Genomic DNA, 18516 nt, shown 5'->3' with positions numbered 1-18516 from the left:
CTAGCGGGAGAGGCAGACAACTATCATCACTAATTCTACTGTAAGATGAAAGTACAGGCTTTATGAGAGACAGTAACAGTGAGACATAGTTTAGATGGCGGGAGGGGTGTGTCAGGAAGTTTCTCTCAAAAAGCCTTATTTAAGCTCAGACCTAAACATTGAGTAGGGATTTACCAGGAAGGATGGTTGGAAACATTCCAAGAGGGATGCCTCATACACAGGCCCTGGGGTAAGAACATGCTTCTTTTGTTGGAGGAACAGAGACTCATGTGGCCCCAGTAGAGGCAGAAAAGGTAGGCGGCAGGCAGGGGCCCCATACCGGGGGCCTTGTGGTCCATATTAAGAATGTTGTATTTTGTCCTAACCACAGAGACAAGCCTTTGATGAGTTTTGAGTAGAGAAGAGATAGGATCAGATTTAGATGCATTGGCAGCTTGAATTAGACTAGAGTGGAGTGAGTCTCCCTGGGAGACAGGCTAGGAGGCGTCTGGTGATTCAGGACAGATGATGGCCGTGGTAGGGCGGTGGTGGGTAGGTGATGGAAAGAGAAACACTGGCGGCGGCTGAACAGAGTGTGAAGGGGCGTGCAAGGAGTTCAGATTCAGACTTAACAGGGATGGGACTCTGAGAGATGGTCCAGTGGGTGTTAAAGAAGCATCTGGACATAAGAGTCCATTGTTGAAAGGATGCTTAGGCCGGAGCTATCACTTTGGGAGATGTCATCCTAGAGATGGTGCTAAAATCCAGGAAAACTGTTGAGAACACCTTGGGAGGAAGAGGGCACGGAAAAGACAGGAAGGCCCAGAACCCAGCCCAAAGAAACCTCTGCATAATAAAGTAGGCACAGGAGAAGGAGTCAGTAATGGAGCTTGAGAAGGGCCACCAGAGAGATGGGAGAAAATCCAGGAGAGCGTGGTGTCTCCCAAGGCAGAGAGGAAGATGCTTCCTGCGGATGCAGATACTGTGAAGATGAGGATGGTACCCTGTGTCTTGGGAAAGAACATGACACAAGTTCAAGGGGGAGAGCACTGCATATTAGAAATGCAGTTTCAACTAGAAGCAGCATTGTTCTTCTCTCCTTTCAAGAAGGACCTTTTACCTACATGGCTACAAAACTGGCCTGACTGGAATGTTTTATTTCAGAGCACTCAGATTTCATGGCTTTCCATAGCCGCCAGATTGATACTAGCTGTGAGTACCACTTTTTCCCCTAACATTTAACTATGAAAAATTTCAACCATACAGAAAAGTTGAAGGAATTTTACAATGAACACTCGTATATCTATCTCCTAGATTCTACTATTAACATTTTGCTTTACCTGCTTTATCACATTGTGTATCCATCTAACAATCCCTCTGTCTACCCACCAATCCATCTTATTTTTCAGATACATTTCAAAGTAAGTTTCAGACACTGAATCAGTAATTTTAAAACTCCCAACAAACAAAAGTCCAGAACCAGATGTCTTCACGGTGAATTCTGCCAAACACTTAGAGAAGAGTTAACACCTATCCTTCTGAAACTATTCAAAAAATTGCAGAGGAAGGAACAATTCTAAACTCACTCTATGAGGCCAGCATCACCTTGACACCAAAACCAGACAAAGATAACACACAAAAAATAAAATTACAGGCCAATATCACTGATGATAAAATCCTCAACAAAAATCCTCAACAAAATATTATCAAACCGAATCAATCTAACAATACATTAAAAGGAGTATGCACGATGATCAAGTGGAATTTATCCCCGGGATGCAAGAATTTTTCAATATCTGCAAATCAATGTGATACACCACATTAACAAATTGGAGAATAAAAACCATATGATCATCTCAATAGATGCAGAAAAAGCTTCTGACAAAATTCAACACCCATTTATGATAAAAACTCTCCAGAAAGTGGGCATAGAGGGAACGTACCTCAACATAATAAAGGCCATATATGATAAGCCCACAGCTAACATCATACTCAATGGTGAACAGCTGAAAGTATTTCCTCTGAGATCAGGAACAAGGCAAGTATGGCCACTCTTGCCACTTTTATTCATAGTTTTGGAAGTCCTAGCCACAGCAATTATAAGAAAAAGAAAGAAAACAAATCCAAATTTGAAAGGAAGAAGTAAAACTGTCACTGTTTGCAGATGACATGATACTATACATAGAAAATCCTAAAGATGCTACCAGAAAACTACTAGAGCTCATCAATGAATTTGGTAAAGTTGTAGGATACGAAATTAATGCACAAAAATCTCTTGCATTCCTATACACTAACAATGAAAGATCAGAAAGAGAAATTAAGGAAACAATCGCATTTACCATCACATCAAAAAGAATAAAATACTCAGGAATTCACTGGCAGTCCAGTGGTTAGGGCTTGGTGCTCTCACTGCCAGGGGCCTCACTTCAATCCCTGGTCAGGGAACTAAGATCCCACAAGCCACTTGGTGCAGCCAAAAAATAAAAAAAATTTAAAAAAAATACTTAGGAATAAACCTACCTAAGGAGGTAAAAGACCTGTATTCAGAAAACTATAAAGCACCGATGAAACAAATCAAAGATGACACAAACAGATAGAAGGATATACCATGTTCTTGGATTGGAAGAATTAATATTGTTAAAATGACCATACTATCCAAGGCAATCTACAGATTCAGTGCAATCCCTATCAAAATACCAATGGCATTTTGCACAGAACTAGAACAAATCATTCAAAAATTTCTATGGAAAACAAAAGATCTCGAACAGCCACAACAATCTTGAGAAAGAAGAACAGAGGTGGAGGAATCACACGGCCTGATTTCAGACTATACTACAAAGTTACAGTAATCAAAACAGTATGGTGGGACTTTCCTGGTGGTGCAGTGGTTAGGAATCCACCTGCCAATGCAGGGGACATGGGTTCGAGCCCTGGTCTGGGAAGATCCCACATGCTGCGGAGCAACTAAGCCTGTGTGCCACAACTACTAAGACCGCGTGCCACAGCTACTGAAGCCCACATGCCTAGAGCCCATGCTCCACAACAAGAGAAGCCACTGCAATGAGAAGCCCGTGCACTGCAGTGAAGAGTAGCCCCCACGTGCAGCAACGAAGACCCAACACAACCAAAAATAAATAAATTTATATTAAAAAAAACAAAACAGTATGGTATTGGCATAAAAACAGACACACAGATCAGTGGGACAGAATAGAGAGCCCAGAAATAAACCCATGCACTTATGGTCCATTAATCTATGACAAAGGAGGCAAGAATATACAATGGATAAAAGACAGTCTCTTCAGTAAGTGGTGCTAGGAAAACTGGAAAGCTATATGTGAAAGAATGAAATTAGAATATTCTGTAACTGTATACAAAAATAAACTCAAAATGAATTAAAAACCTAAATGTAAGACCAGAAACCATAAAACTCCTAGAGGAAAACATAGGCAGAACACTCTTTGACATAAATCACAGCAATACTTTTTTGGATCTGTCTCCTAAAGCAAAGGAAATAAAAGCAAAAATAAACAGAACCTAATTAAACTTAAAAGCTTTTGCACAGCAAAGGAAATCATTGACAAAATGAAAAGACAACCTACAGGATGGGAGAAAATATTTGCAAATGATATGACTGATAAGGGGTTAATATCCAAAATATGTAAACAGCTCATACAACTCAACATCAAAAAAGCAAACAACCCAATTAAGAAATAGGCAGATGACCTGAATAGACATTTTCCCAAAGAGATACATGAAAAGACGCTCAACATCGCTAATCATCAGCAAAATGCAAATCAAAACCACAATGATATATCACCTCATACCTGTCAGAATGGCTATCACCAAAAAGAATACAAATAACAAATGTTGGCAAGCATGTGGAGAAAAGGGAACCCTCATACACTGTTGGTGGGGATGTAAATTGGTGCAGCCACTGTGGAAAACAGTATGGAGGTTCCTCAAAAAAGTAAAAATAGAACTACCCTATGACCCAGCAATTCCACTCCTGGGTATATATCCAGAAGAAACCAAAACACTAATTTGAAAAGATACATGTACCACAGTGTCCATAGTAGCATTATTTACAATTGCGAAGGTATGGAAGCAACCTAAGTGTCCATCAACAGATGAATGGATAAAGAAGATGTGGTATACATACATATATGTATGTATATGCAATGGAATACTACTCAGCCATAAAAAAACAATGAAATTTTGCCATTTGCAGCAACATGGATAGACTTGGAGGGTATTAAGTGAAATAAGTCAGAAAAGACAACTACTGTATAATATCACTTATGTGGAATCTAAAGAAAATACAAAAAACTAGTGAATATAAGAAAAAAGCATGCCCACAGATATAGAAAACAAATTAATTAGTGGTTACCAGTGAGGAACGGGAAGCGGGGAGGGGCAGTACAGGGGTAGGGGATTAAGAGGTACAAACTATTACGTATAAAATAAGCTACAAGCATATATTGTACAACACGGAATATAGCCAATATTCTATAATAACTATAAATGGAGTATAATCTTTAAAACTGTGAATCACTCTATTGTACATCTGTAACATATAATATTGTACATCAACTACAGTTCAATTTTTTTAATTAAAAAAAAAAAACCAAGGTAAGCCTTGGACATAAGAACATTTCACAGCTAAACACTCTAGCATCTATATCATTGACCAGAGTTCAGTATCTGTTTATGGTTCTACTTCTTTTGAGGTAAAATTTTGAAAGAATGAAAAGCCCAAATCTTAAATGGACCAGTTGTTGCCTTTTGACAAATGCACACCCTGTATGGTCGTCGTATTAAGTTATAGAACATTACATCACCCCAGAAAGTCCGTTGCTGCTGCTTTAATCTCTCAGCGCAGGTGATGTAGGTAAGGAACTCAGTCCTGGGCTCTGGTAGGAACACAGCAAGTGTAAATTCCCTTCTCCCTCTACCAGGGGACTCTGCCACCGCTCATATACATTCACCCACATTCGCACCAAGATAGAAATAGACATTGAACTCTTCCTAAAAGTGCTTTTGTAAACATTGCACAATACACCCTTTGTAGAGAAGGACAATGGTGTCCAGTGAACCAAGCCCACCCCAAGGAATCATAATTCCTCACCCAGAATCCTGCTCTGCTGGTGCTGAGCAAGCTGAAGCCTCAGCCCTCTCATTTGTCAAACAGGAACAGTGACCATCTCTGTCTACAAGTATAAAATCACCTTGCTGTTTTAATATATGAACTAATAGAGCCCTGGGGGGAAAGGTGAAAAGACTCCACCACAAGGCTGTGACCATTTTGACTAAGCTACTGTATTGTCCCAGGTTGCCCCCCTAGCCCCATCCTCGCCTCATTGCTCAGGTGAGGCCTCTGGGCACAGGTATGAGTCAGGGACGTTCCATGTGGAGGGCTCAGGTTCAGCACCAGGTCAGGACTGGAGCTGCTTAGTAGGTCTTCAAAATCTATTGTTAACAACCCCTGGAAGAGGCTGTGGGCTTAGTTTATTTGTTTATCTTCTTGCTTTTGTCTTCTTTGTCACTCTGGGCCTTAGGAAGAGCCCACATGAGCTGATTTGTTGGAATGAAGAGAGGGTTTCTCAATCCTCACCCTACGCTGGATTTAAGGAACCCAGAGACATAAGTTGAAGTGCCAGCGACTTCTAAGGTTTAATGAAAATTTGTTTGAGCCTTCTTCCCAAGTCAGTGAGAGGTCTAATGATTGCCCCAGATTTACTTATTAATTTTTGAGATTTTATAGACTGGTATTCACTTTCAGTTACAAAATACTGCTCTGGCTGAGCTCACATCTCTCTTGGGGGCCACTTCCACTGTCGGCATCTTCTTTCTGCTTTGGACCAACCCAGACCTGGAATTCAGCCTCTTTTCTCTGCTTTCCCCCCAGACGACTTTCCCAAGCAAAGCGTAGAATCCTACCTCTCTCTTCAACCTCTTTCCCTTCTACTCTCTTGACTCCCAGATTCCTCTGGATGTTTAGATTCAAATTTGTTTAGCTATGACTTTACTTCGTTTCCACCCACAAGTGGAAGGTATTTTTCTAAGCAAAGATAGTTGTCAAGAGGAACTCTGCTGCAAATTATTTGAAATATATATATATATATATATACATATATATATTTGTACACATCTACACATACATACACACATGTATATACACACATACATGATACATATGTGCTTATATAGATGTCCTACATGTATACATAATACACAGCACATAGAACTATAGAAATAATTACATGAATGTGTGTATAATTACATACATAACACATACTATCTGTACATACACACACGTACATACCCTATGACATACGTCTACACAGATCTAAACCACCATCACTAAGGAATTGGTGAACTCCAGCTCCTGCCTCATCTTGTTGGAGTCTTGTTCTCATCTTTTTATTTCTGCATGGCACAGATCCTGCTCTGTAATTGAAACGGATCCCATCCAGCTTGCACTGTTTAGTTTACAAAACAGGAGACTGGAAATACCTGCTCAGTCACTCATTTATTCAATCTCACATTCACTCAACCGGCAATAATCCAGCACCTACGACAGCCCCGGGTTGGATCCTTTAGAGGAGAAGATATGGAAATGAGGGACAGACCCACATCTTTAGAAAGTTGAAATCCAGCTGCATGTGCAACCCTTAACACACCCGAAACAAAACGTCCTCACACGCACAATTCTCATCAGAGGAACAGCAAATTCGAGCAGAAGGTAGAGACTTGCAGTGTACAGCAACGCTGCTGTTTCAGCAGAACGAGCAGGAGGAAAAAACCGCTGTGGTCAAAAGAAACTGCTGGCTGCTGGATTTTTGTTTAAAACAATTTGTGCTCTTCTAACAGCGTTCGTTCTGCTTAGATGGCAGAGTGGCTCTCATGAAAGTATGAGCTCAGCCTTGCCTTACGCCTGTTGAAAAAAAGAGGTCAAGTAAAATGACGGTCGTGACAGCACCAAGCTAGTTGAAAACCACACTTTCAGATGAGACACAAAAACAAACAAACCCGCACGCTGGAAATTCCTTGCCCACTAAAAACCCCTTGAAGTCATCTCAGAAACACATATAGAGACAATTTCCTCTTTTCTCCTTAGCAGTGTCCTCAAGGAAAATAGCTTTCCAGATCTGCGTGGGTGGACCAGTGATGCAGTCTAGCAGCCTGGGTTCGTTCCGAATTCAGCTCCATGGCTACATTCGGGATGAGGGACTTAATCCTTAGGTAGCTCTTCCAGATCTCTTCATACAGTTCTGCAATTTTTAACTGAACTCTGCACTGAATATTCTAGTCATTTAAAACGTTTTCACACCACTTTGGCACAGAAATTAGTAATGACCGGATACATTTGCAAAAATCCATGCTTTGTATATTGTAAAACGGCTACATAAAGGCAAACTCTCATCCCGCATGCTGATAAACGTGATCTATATATGGGTTTGATAATCTTTTAATTCAAAAATCAAATGTATTTTTAATGTACCCACAGAGGAGTTTACATATGAGTTCATGAAGAACAGCAAGTGATATTCGTGTATGCAGAGGAAAGATATGGCCTGTTTCTTGATGGTAATGAAATTTGATAAATGACTTCTTTCCACAGAATCTCCAAAATAGAGTGATGCAGGTACTCACATTTTATCAAATTAGTTAGAGCTTTTCTAGGAATTGGCTGTTTTTACTTACATACTTCAGTGACAAAATTAAAGATAAGTTATTTGTTAGAGGCACTATCAGTGGTCTTAATTGGAAAACATTTAACAAGATGAACCTAGCATGCTGGATGTGAGACTAGGAGAACTTGTGCTCTGGTTTCAAAAACTGGCAGTTCTTAGTGCTATACTTCCCCAAACCATAGAGAACTGGCTTTTCCTGGGAAATCCTAACTTCTCACTCGATGCTCCTTTTTATTCTTTTTACTTATTTACATTGCTTAATGAAATGAGGCAATCACATGATGTACTCTAACTTGAAAATCCTGTAAGCTGATACTTCAAATTCTGTAAATGATATCCAGATCTAGTATTCTTTTTTTTTTTTTTTTTTTGAAACCGTTTACTTTCCGTCAGCTTATTTCCATTCTAAGAGATTGTGGAAGAACAGCTTAAGACCACCCAGTGGTTGTTCCTACCCACTCAGTGGCCTGAGCAGTGGGAGGTGCAGACCAGCCTTCAGTGGGGCACAGAGGGCACCTGCACACCTTCGGACCAGTTTGCGACCTCAGGCTGAGGAGCAGTGAACTCGGGAGGTGGGGCGGTCCATTCACCCTGAAATTTCTCCTTGGTCACAGCCTTCTCAGCTGCCACCTGCTCTTCCTTTTCAGTCTCTTTAGGATCTCTGTAGAAGTAGACATCAGGCATGACCTCCCATGAGTGTTCACGGGAGATGGTGCCACACATGCGCAGAACTTCCCGGGCAAACATCCACCACATCAGACCCACTGAGTGAGCTCCCTTGTTGTTGCGTGCGATGGCAATGTCCACATAATGCAGAGGAGAGTCTGTGTTACACAGAGCAATGGTAGGCAGGTTAACATAAGAGGCCTCTGTGAGAGGCTGGTGGTCAGCCCTGGGATCAGTAATCACCAGAGGTCTTGGCTCCGGAAGGCTGCCTGGCTTTGGTTAGTGAAGGTTCCAGGAGTGAAGCAGCCAGCAATAGGAGTGGCTCCAGCGGCAGCAGCAAACTTCAGGACAGCGCGCTGGCCAGTATTCCTGGAGGATACGACACTGACATCAGCTGGGTTTTCAATGGCAACAGTGGCACGAGCTGCCAACAGAAGCTTCTCCCAGGTTCTCTTCAGATTTATTATGTAGATGCCATCACTTTTCCTTTTGTAGATGTACTGTTCCATTTGGAAGTCTAGGTTGGTGCCACCTAAGTGGGTTTCTGTTGCAAGAAATTTGAGGACATTCTCCTCCTTCTTTTGCAGGACATCAAGAGTTCCAGACATTGTGAACGTTTCCCTTTAAGTTACGATGGGAATCCAGAACAATGCCGTATGGACCCCTGTCTGACTGATGCAGAAAGAAAGCTAGTACTCTTTAAAAAAAATTTTTTTTAATATAATTTTAAAGGTAACATTCCATTTACAGTAAATACAAAATATTGGCTATATTCCCTGTGTTGTACAATACATCCCTGAGCCTATCTTTTCTTTTTTGTTAACATCTTTATTGGAGTATAATTGCTTTACAATATTGTGTTAGTTTCTGCTGTATAACAAAGTGAATCAGCTATACGTATACATATGTCCCCATATCTCCTCCCTCTTGCGTCTCCCTCCCCCCACCCTCCCTATCCCACCCCTGTAGGTGGTCACAAAGCACCGAGCTGATCTTCCTGTGCTATGCAGCTGCTTCCCACTAGCTATCTGTTTTACGTTTGGTAGTGTATATATGTCCATGCCACGCTCTCACTTCATCCCAGCTTACCCTTCCCTCTCCCTGTGTTCTCAAGTCCATTCTCTATGTCTGCGTCTTTATTCCTGTCCTGCCCCTAGGTTCTTCAGAACCTTTTTTTTTTTTAGATTCCATATATATGTGTTAGCATACGGTATTTGTTTTTCTCTTTCTGATTTACTTCACTCTGTATGACAGACTCTAGGTCCATCCACCTCACTACAAATAACTCAATTTCGTTCCTTTTTATTAAGGCTGAGTAATATTCCATTGTATATATGTACCACAGTTCTTTATCCATTAGGCTGTTGATGGGCATTTAGGTTGCTTCCATAACCTGGCTATTGTAAATAGTGCTGCAGTGAACATTGGGGTGCATGCATCTCTTTGAACTATGGTTTTCTCTGGATATATGCCCAGTAGTGGGATTGCTGGATCATATAGTAATTCTAGTTTTAGTTTTTTAAGGAACCTCCATACTGTTCTCCATAGTGGCTGTATCAATTTACATTCCCACCAACAGTGCAAGAGGGCTCGCTTTTATCCACACCCTCTCCAGCATTAGTTGTTTGTAGATTTTCTGATGATACCCATTCTAACTAGTGTGAGGTGATACCTCATTGTAGTTTTGGTTTGCATTTCTCTAATAATTAGTGATGTTGAGCATCTTTTCATGTGCTTCTTGGCCATCTATATGTCTTCTTTGGAGAAATGTCTATTTAGGTCTTCTGCCTATTTTTGGATTGGGTTGTTTGTTTCTTTAATATTGAGCTGCATGAGCTGTTTATATATTTTGGAGATTAATCCTTTGTTCGTTGATTCATTTGCAAATATTTTCTCCCATTCTGAAGGTTGTCTTTTCGTCTTGTTTATGGTTTCTTTTGCTATGCAAAAGCTTTTAAGTTTCATTAGGTCCCATTTGTTTATTTTTGTTTTTATTTCCATTAATCTAGGAGGTGGGTCAAAAAAGATCTTGCTGTGATTTATGTCAAAAAGTGTTCTTCCTATGCTTTCCTCTAAGAGTTTTATAGTGTCTGGTCTTACATTTAGGTCTCTAATCCATTTTGAGTTTATTTTTGTGTATGCTGTTAGCGAGTGTTCTAATTTCATTCTTTTACATGTAGCTGTCCAGTTTTACCAGCACCACTTATTGAAGAGACTGTCTTTTCTCCATTGTATATCCTTGCCTCCTTTGTCATAGACTAGTTGACCATAGGTGCATGTGCTTATCTCTGGGCTTTCTATCTTGTTCCATTGCTATGTTTCTGTTTTTGTGTCAGTACCATATTGTCTTGATTCCTGTAGCTTTGTAGTATAGTCTGAAGTCAGGGAGTCTGATTCCTCCAGCTCCGTTTTTTTCCCTCAAGACTGCTTTGGCTATTCGGGGTCTTTTGTCTCTCCATACAAATTTTAGATTTTGTGTTCTAGTTCCGTAAAGAATGCCATTGGTAATTTGATAGGGATTGCATTGAATCTGTAGATTGCTTTGGGTAGTATAGCCATTTTCACAATATTGCTTCTTCCAATCCAAGACCATGGTATATCTCTCCATCTGTTATCATCTTTAATTTCTTTCATCAGTGTCTTATAGTTTTCTGCATACAGGTCTTTTGTCTCCCTAGGTAGGTTTTTTCCTAGGTATTTTATTTTTTTTGTTGCAATGGTAAATGGGAGTGTTTCCTTAATTTCTATTTCAGATTTTTCATCATTAGTGTATAGGAATGTAAGAGATTTCTCTGCATTAATTTTGTATCCTGCAACATTACCAAATTCATTGATTAGCTCTAGTAATTTTCTGGTGGCATTTTTAGGGTTCTCTATGTATAGTATCATGTCATCTGTAAACAGTAACAGTTTTACTTCTTTTCCAATTTGTATTTCTTTTATTTCTTTTTCTTCTCTGATTGCCATGGCTAGGACTTCCAAAACTGTGTTGAATAATAGTGGTGAGAGTGGACATCCTTGTCTTGTTCCTGGTCTTAGAGGAAATGCTTTCAGTTTTTCACCATTGAGAATGATGTTTGCTGTGGGTTTATCATATATGGCCTTTATTATGTTGAGGTATGTTCCCTCTATGCCCACTCTCTGGAGAATTTTTATCATAAATCGGTGTTCAATTTTGTCCAAAGGTTTTGCTGCATCTATTGAGACGATCATATGGTTTTTATTCTTCAGTTTGTTAATATGGTGTATCACATTGATTGATTTCCATATATTGAAGAATCCTTGCGTCCCTGGGGTAAATACCACTTGATCATGGTGTATGATCCTTTTAATGTGCTTTTGGATTCTGTTTGCTAGTATTTTGTTGAGGATTTTTGCATCTATATTCATCAGTGATATTGGTCTGTAATTTTCTTTTTTTATCTTTTTTATTATCTTTTTCTTTTTTATTATCTTTTATTATCTTTTTCTGGTTTTGGTATCAGGGTGATGGTGGCCTCATAGAATGAGTTTGGGAGTGTTCCTCCCTCTGCAATTTTTTGGAAGAGTTTGAGAAGGATGGGTGTTAGCTCTTCTCTAAATGTTTGATAGAATTCACCTGTGAAGCCATCTGGACCTGGACTTTTGTTTGTTGGAAGATTTTTAATCACAGTTTCAATTTCATTACTTGTGATCGGTCTGTTCATATTTTCTATTTCTTCCTGGTTCAGTCTTGGAAGGTTATACCTTTCTAAGAATTTGTCCATTTCTTCCAGGTTGTCCATTTTATTGGCATAGAGTTGCTTGTAGTAGTATCTTAGGATGCTTTGTATTTCTGCGGTGTCCGTTGTAACTTCTCCTTTTTCATTTCTAATTTTATTGATTTGAGTCCTCTCCCTCTGTGTCTTGATGAGTCTGTATAATGGTTTATCAATTTTGTTTATCTTCTCAAAGAACCAGCTTTTAGTTTTATTGACGTTTGCTGTTGTTTTCTTTGTTTCTATTTCATTTATTTCTGCTCTGATCTTTATGATTTCTTTCCTTCTGCTAACTTTGGGTTTTGTTTGTTCTTTTTCCTCTAGTTCCTTTAGATGTAAGGTTAGATTGTTTATTTGAGATTTTTCTTCTTTCTTGAGGTAGGCTTGTATAGCTATAAACTTCCCTCTTAGAACTGCTTTTGCTGCATTCCATAGGTTTTGGATCATCATGTTTTCATTGTCATTTGTCTCTAGGTATTTTTTGATTTCCTCTTTGATTTGTTCAGTGATCTCTTGGTTATTTAGTAACATATTTTTAGCCTCTATGTGTTCGTGTTTTTTACGTTTTTTTCCCTGTGATTCATTTCTAATCTCACAGCGTTGTGGTCAGAAAAGATGCTTGATATGATTTCAATTTTCTTAAATTTACTGAGGCTTGATTTGTGACCCAATATGTGATCTATCCTGGAAAATGTTCCGTGCGCACTTGAGAAGAAAGTGTAATCTGCTGGTTTTGGATGGAATGTCCTATAAATATCAATTAAATCTATCTGGTCTATTGTGTCATTTAAAGCTTCTGTTTCCTTATTTATTTTCATTTTGGATGATCTGTCCATTGGTGTAAGTCAGGTGTTAAAGTCCCCCACTATTATTGTGTTACTGTCGATTTCCTCTTTTATAGCTGTTAGCAGTTGCCTTATGTATTGAGGCGCTCCTGTGTTGGGTGCATATATATTTATAATTGTTATATCTTCTTCTTGGATTGAACCCTTGATCATTATGTAGTGTCCTTCCTTGTCTCTTGTAACATTCTTTATTTTAAAGTCTATTTTATCTGATATGAGTATTGCTACTCCAGCTTTCTTTTGACTTCCATTTACATGGAATATCTTTTTCCATCCCCTCACTTTCAGTCTGTATGTGTCCCTAGGTCTGAAGTGGGTCTCTTGTAGACAGCATATATATGGGTCTTGTTCTTTTTTTTTTTAAATTAATTAATTAATTTATTTATTTATGGCTGTGTTGGCTCTTTGTTTCTGTGCGAGGGCTTTCTCTAGTTGCGGCAAGTGGGGGCCACTCCTCATTGCGGTGGGTGGGCCTCTGACTATCGCGGCCTTTCTTGTTGCGGAGCACAGGCTCCAGACGCACAGGCTCAGTAATTGTGGCTCACGGGGCTAGTTGCTCCGCGGCATGTGGGATCTTCCCAGACCAGGGCTCGAACCCATGTCCCCTGCATTGGCAGGCAGATTCTCAACCACTGCGCCACCAGGGAAGCCCTGGGTCTTGTTTTTGTATCCATTCAGCAAGCCTGTGTCTTTTGGTTGGAGCATGTAATCCGTTCACATTTAAGGTAATTATCGATATGTATGTCCCTATGACCATTTTCTTAATTGTTTTGGGTTTTCGTAGGTCCTTTTCTTCTCTTATGTTCCCACTTAGAGAAGTTCCTTTAGAATTTGTTGTAGAGCTGGTCTGATGGTGCTGAATTCTCTTAGCTTTTGCTTGTCTGTAAAGCTTTTGATTTCTCCATCAAATCTGAATGAGATTCTTGCCGGGTAGAGTAATCTTGGTTGTAGGTTCTTCCCTTTCATCACTTTAAGTATATCATGCCACTCCCTTCTGGCTTGTAGAGTTGCTGCTGAGAAGTCAGCTGTTAACCTTATGGGAGTGCCCTTGTATGTTATTTGTCATTTTTCCCCTCCTGCTTTCAATAATTTTTCTTTGTCTTTAATTTTTGCCAATTTGATTACTGTGTCTTGGCGTGTTTATCCTTGGGTTTATCCTGTATAGGATTCACTGTGCTTCCTGGACTTGGCTGGCTATTTCCTTTCCCATGTTAGTGAAGTTTTCGACTGTTATCTCTTCAAATATATTCTCTGGTCCTTTCTCTCTCTCTTCTCCTTCTGGGACCCCTATAATGTGAATGTTGTTGCGTTTAATGTTGTCCTAGAGGTCTCTTAGGCTGTCTTCATTGCTTTTCATTCTTTTTTCTTTATTCTTTTCCGCAGCAGTGAATTCCACCATTCTGTTTTCCAGGTCACTTATCTGTTCTTCTGCCTCAGTTATTCTGCTATTGATTCCTTCCAGTGTAGTTTTCATTTCAGTTATTGTTTTGTTCATCTCTGCTTGTTTGTTCTTTAATTCTTCTAGGTCTTATGTTAAACATTTCTTGCATCTTCTCGATCTTTTCCTCCATTCTTTTTCCATGGTCCTGGAGCACTATCATTATTCTGAATTCTTTTTCTGGACGGTTGCCTATCTCCACTTCATTTAGTTGTTTTTCTGGGGTTTTATCTTGTTCCTTCATCTGGTACATAGCTCTCTCCCTTTTCATCTTGTCTATCTTTCTGTGAATGGGGTTTTTGTTCCCCAGGTTGTAGCATTGTAGTTCTTCTTGCTGTCTGCCCTGTGGTGGATGAGGCTATCTTAGAGACTTGTGCAAGTTTCCTGATGGGAGGGACTGGTGGTGGGTAGAGCTGACTGTTGCTCTGTTGGGCAGAGCTCAGTAAAACTTTAATCTGCTTGACTGCTGATGGGTGGAGCTGGGTTGCCTGGCCTGAGGCAACCCAACACTGGAGCCTACCCTGGCTCCCTGGTGGGGCTAATGACAGACTCTGGGAGGGCTCACGCCAAGGAGCACCCCCAGAACCTCTGCTGCCAGTGTCCTTGTCCTCATGGTGAGCCACAGCCACTCCTCGCCTCTGCAGGATACCTTCCAACACCAGCAGGTAGGTCTGGTTCAGTCTCCCCTGGGGTCACTTCTCCTTCCCTGGGTCCCGATGCGCACACTACTTTTTGTGTGCCCTGCAAGAGTGGAGTGTCTGTTTCCCCAGTCCTGTCAAAGTCCTGCAATCAAATCCCACTAGCCTTCAAAGTCTGATTCTCTAGGAATTCCTCCTCCCGTTGCCAGACCCCAAGGTTGGGAAGCCTGACGTGGGGCTCACAACCTTCACTGCAGTGGGTGGACTTCTGTGGTGTAAGTGTTCTCCAGTCTGTGAGTCATTCACCCAGCAGTTATGGGATTGGATTTTACTGTGATTGCTCCCCTCCTACTGTCTCACTGTGGCTTCTCCTTTGTCTTTGGATGTGGGGTGTCTTTTTTGGTGAGTTCCAGTGTCTTCCTGTCGATGATTGTCCAGCAGCTAGTTGTGATACATGACTCTTTGTGAATTATGGTTTTTTCAGTGTATATGCCCAGTAGTGGGATTGCTGGGTCATATGGCAGTTCTATTTTTAGTTTTTTAACGAACCTCCATACTGTTCTCCATAGTGGCTGTATCAATTTACATTCCCACCAACAGTGCAAGATGGTTCCCTTTTCTCTACACCGTCTCCAGCATTTGTTGTTTGTAGATTTTTTGTTGATGGCCATTCTGACTGGTGTGAGGTGATACCTCATTGTAGTTTTGGTTTGCATTTCTCTTGAGCCTATGTTACACCCAACAGTCTGTACCTCCCACTCCCCCACCCCGGTATTGCCTCTCCCCCTCCCCACTGGTCATCACTAGTTTGTTCTCTGTATCTGTGGGCCTGTTTCTTTTTTGTTATATTCACTAATTTATTGTATTTTTTAGATTACACATATAAGTGATATCCTACAGTATTTGTCTTTTTCTGTCTGACCTATTTCACTTAGCATAATGCCCTCCAGGTCCATCCAGGTTGCTGCAAATAGCAAAATTTCATTGTTTTTTATGGCTGAGTAGTATTCCATTTATAGATATATGTATGCCATAACCTTTATCCATTCATCTGTTGATGGACACTTAGGTTGTTTTCATATCTTGGCAATTGTAAATAGTGCTGCTTTGAACATTGGGTACGTGTATCTTTTTGAATTAGTGTTTTGGTTTTTTTCAGCTTTACACCCAGGAGTGGAATTGCTGGGTCATATGGTAGTTTTATTTTTAGTTTTTTGAGAAACCTCCATACTGTTTTCCATAGTAGCTACACCAGTTTACCTTTCCACCAACAGTGTGAGAGGGTTCTCTTTTCTCCACATTCTCACCAACATTTGTTATTTGTGGTCTTCCTGTTGATGGTCATTCTGACAGGTGTGAGATGGTATCTCATTGTGGTTTTGATTTGCATTTCCCTGATGAATAGTGATGCTCTAGTATTAATTCTTTAAGTTTACTTGAATGCTAGAAAAGTCCCCTCCCTGTGTGACAGCTGCAGGATCATTATCAAGGGGGGAAGAGGGGACTATTGACAAATGTTACTGAAGATATCAGTGGGGACTCTCTTGGGGCAGTAGGATTTCAGGTGACTTTTAATGTCTTTCTTCATATGTTAAATGATTAGTTGAATTTTAACAGTGAGCCTGAATTGTTTGCACAATCAGAAAGTTATCTGTAAATAAATAAAATTAGAACCTTATTGAACACTCTTTTCACAGATAAACTCCAGAAAGAATAAAGACCAAAATATGTGAAGCACAACTTTTATATGATTAGAAGGAAATGTACAGATTATCTTCATGACGTTGAGTTAAGCAGAATTTCTTAAGCCAGAAAGTATGAATCGTAAAGGAAAAGACTTAGAAATTTTCATGTAATTTTTAAACGATGCCAAAATTAAAGTTTAGCTTAAAGATTTGATTGAAAAAACAAGCCACAAACTAGGAGAAGATATTTGTAACATGTATTGCAAAGTATCTAAGAAACACAAGGAAATAAAAAGCAGCAAAACAAAACCCCCAGTTTTTAAGAATGGACAAAAAATATGGAGAGGAAGGAGAAAAGGCAAACAAAATCACCAAAATTCACAACATGTCCTCCTCCTCACTAAGAGAAACTCGAATTAAATTAGATGCCACATTATATCCCTCTGATTGTCTACAAAACGTCAAACCGGACAATATGAGATGTTGGAAAGGAAGTGGAAAAGAGGAACTTGCATATTCTACTAGTGGGAGTGAAAATGAATACAATTGTTTTGATGTCAAATTACCAATATCCAGTAAAGCTGAAAATTCACATTCCTTGTGACCTAGAAAGTCCTCCTCTAGAGAAACTTGCAAATAAGTGCTAAGAGACAGCTACCAAAAGAACAATCTAAAACCCATCAGAGAGAAATAATTAATAAAGTTTATATGCCCAAGAACATTAAAATAGCAATTTAAAAAATGAACTAGGTCTCTATGTGTTAACCTTATTAACATAGGTCACTAAAACATACCACTGAGAAGAAAAAAGAAACAGGTTGTAGAAAATTTAAACAGTATGATACAAATTATTTAAAATAAAAAAACCACTATATATTGCCAATGGATACATGTACGCTTAGAGCGGTGTACTGGAGGACACTCCATGGAGTTGCCTCTGGGGAAAAAAGTGAAAGAAGGCAAAGGAGGAGGGAAGTAAATTGGACTTGAATTTTATTTCAATATTATATTACCTTTATTAAAAATACTTATAAAGTATATTGCAAAAGATAAAAGTAATGAACTCAGAGTCTCATTACTGCTTGTCACAGAGCCTGACCAGCTCACCAGAGTCTCAGGTATCCTGGGGTTCCAAGAAGAGAACCTGCAGGGCCCTTGGGTGGGGCTGCACCTCAGCAATGGGAACGGAGCACAGCTCCAGGCTCAATTTCTTGTTTTTTTTAAATTTTAGTTTTTAAAGTTTTTTGGTATTGAAATATAGCTGATTTACAGTGTTTCAGGTGCACAGCAAAGTGATTCAGTTATACAAGTATATATATTCTTTTTCATATTCTTTTCTATTATAGGTTATTATAATTCGCTGCGCTATACAGTAGGTCCTTATTGTTTATCTACTTTATGTATAGTACAATAGTTTGTATCTGTTAATCCCAAACTCCTAATTTATCCCTCTCCACTCTTCCCACTTTGGTAACCATAAGTTTGTTTTCTATGTCTGTGAGTCTCTTTCTGTTTTGTAAGTAAGTTCATTTGTATCATTTTGTTAGATTCCACTTATAAGTGATATCATGTGATATTTGCCTTTCTCTGTCTGACTTACTTCACTTAGTATGATAATCTCTAGGTCCATCCATGTTGCTGCAAATGGCATTATTTCATTCTTCTGGCTAAGTAATATTCCATTGTACATATGTACCACATCTTCTTTATCCATTCATCTGTTGATGGACACTTAGGTTGCTTCCATGTCTTGGCTGTTGTAAACAGTGCTGCTATGAACACTGGGGTGCATTTATCTTTTTGAATTAGAGGTTTCATATTTTCTGGGTATATG

At 39.6% G+C, this 18516-nt stretch overlaps 1 pseudogene across 1 annotated transcript; it reads right to left on the bottom strand.

Moving 5' to 3' along the window:
• Positions 1-6127: 6127 nt before the first annotated feature.
• LOC309814931 (small ribosomal subunit protein uS2-like) lies at positions 6128-9070 on the bottom strand (annotated as a pseudogene). Its single transcript has one exon. The product of its transcript is annotated as a small ribosomal subunit protein uS2-like (transcript).
• Positions 9071-18516: the final 9446 nt, after the last annotated feature.

Source organism: Mesoplodon mirus, assembly GCF_964341445.2.
Source record: "Mesoplodon mirus genome assembly, chromosome: 13".
Taxonomy (NCBI): domain Eukaryota; kingdom Metazoa; phylum Chordata; class Mammalia; order Artiodactyla; family Ziphiidae; genus Mesoplodon; species Mesoplodon mirus.
The sequence above is the reverse complement of the archived record's forward strand: the minus strand, read 5'-3'. Positions and strand labels throughout refer to the sequence as shown.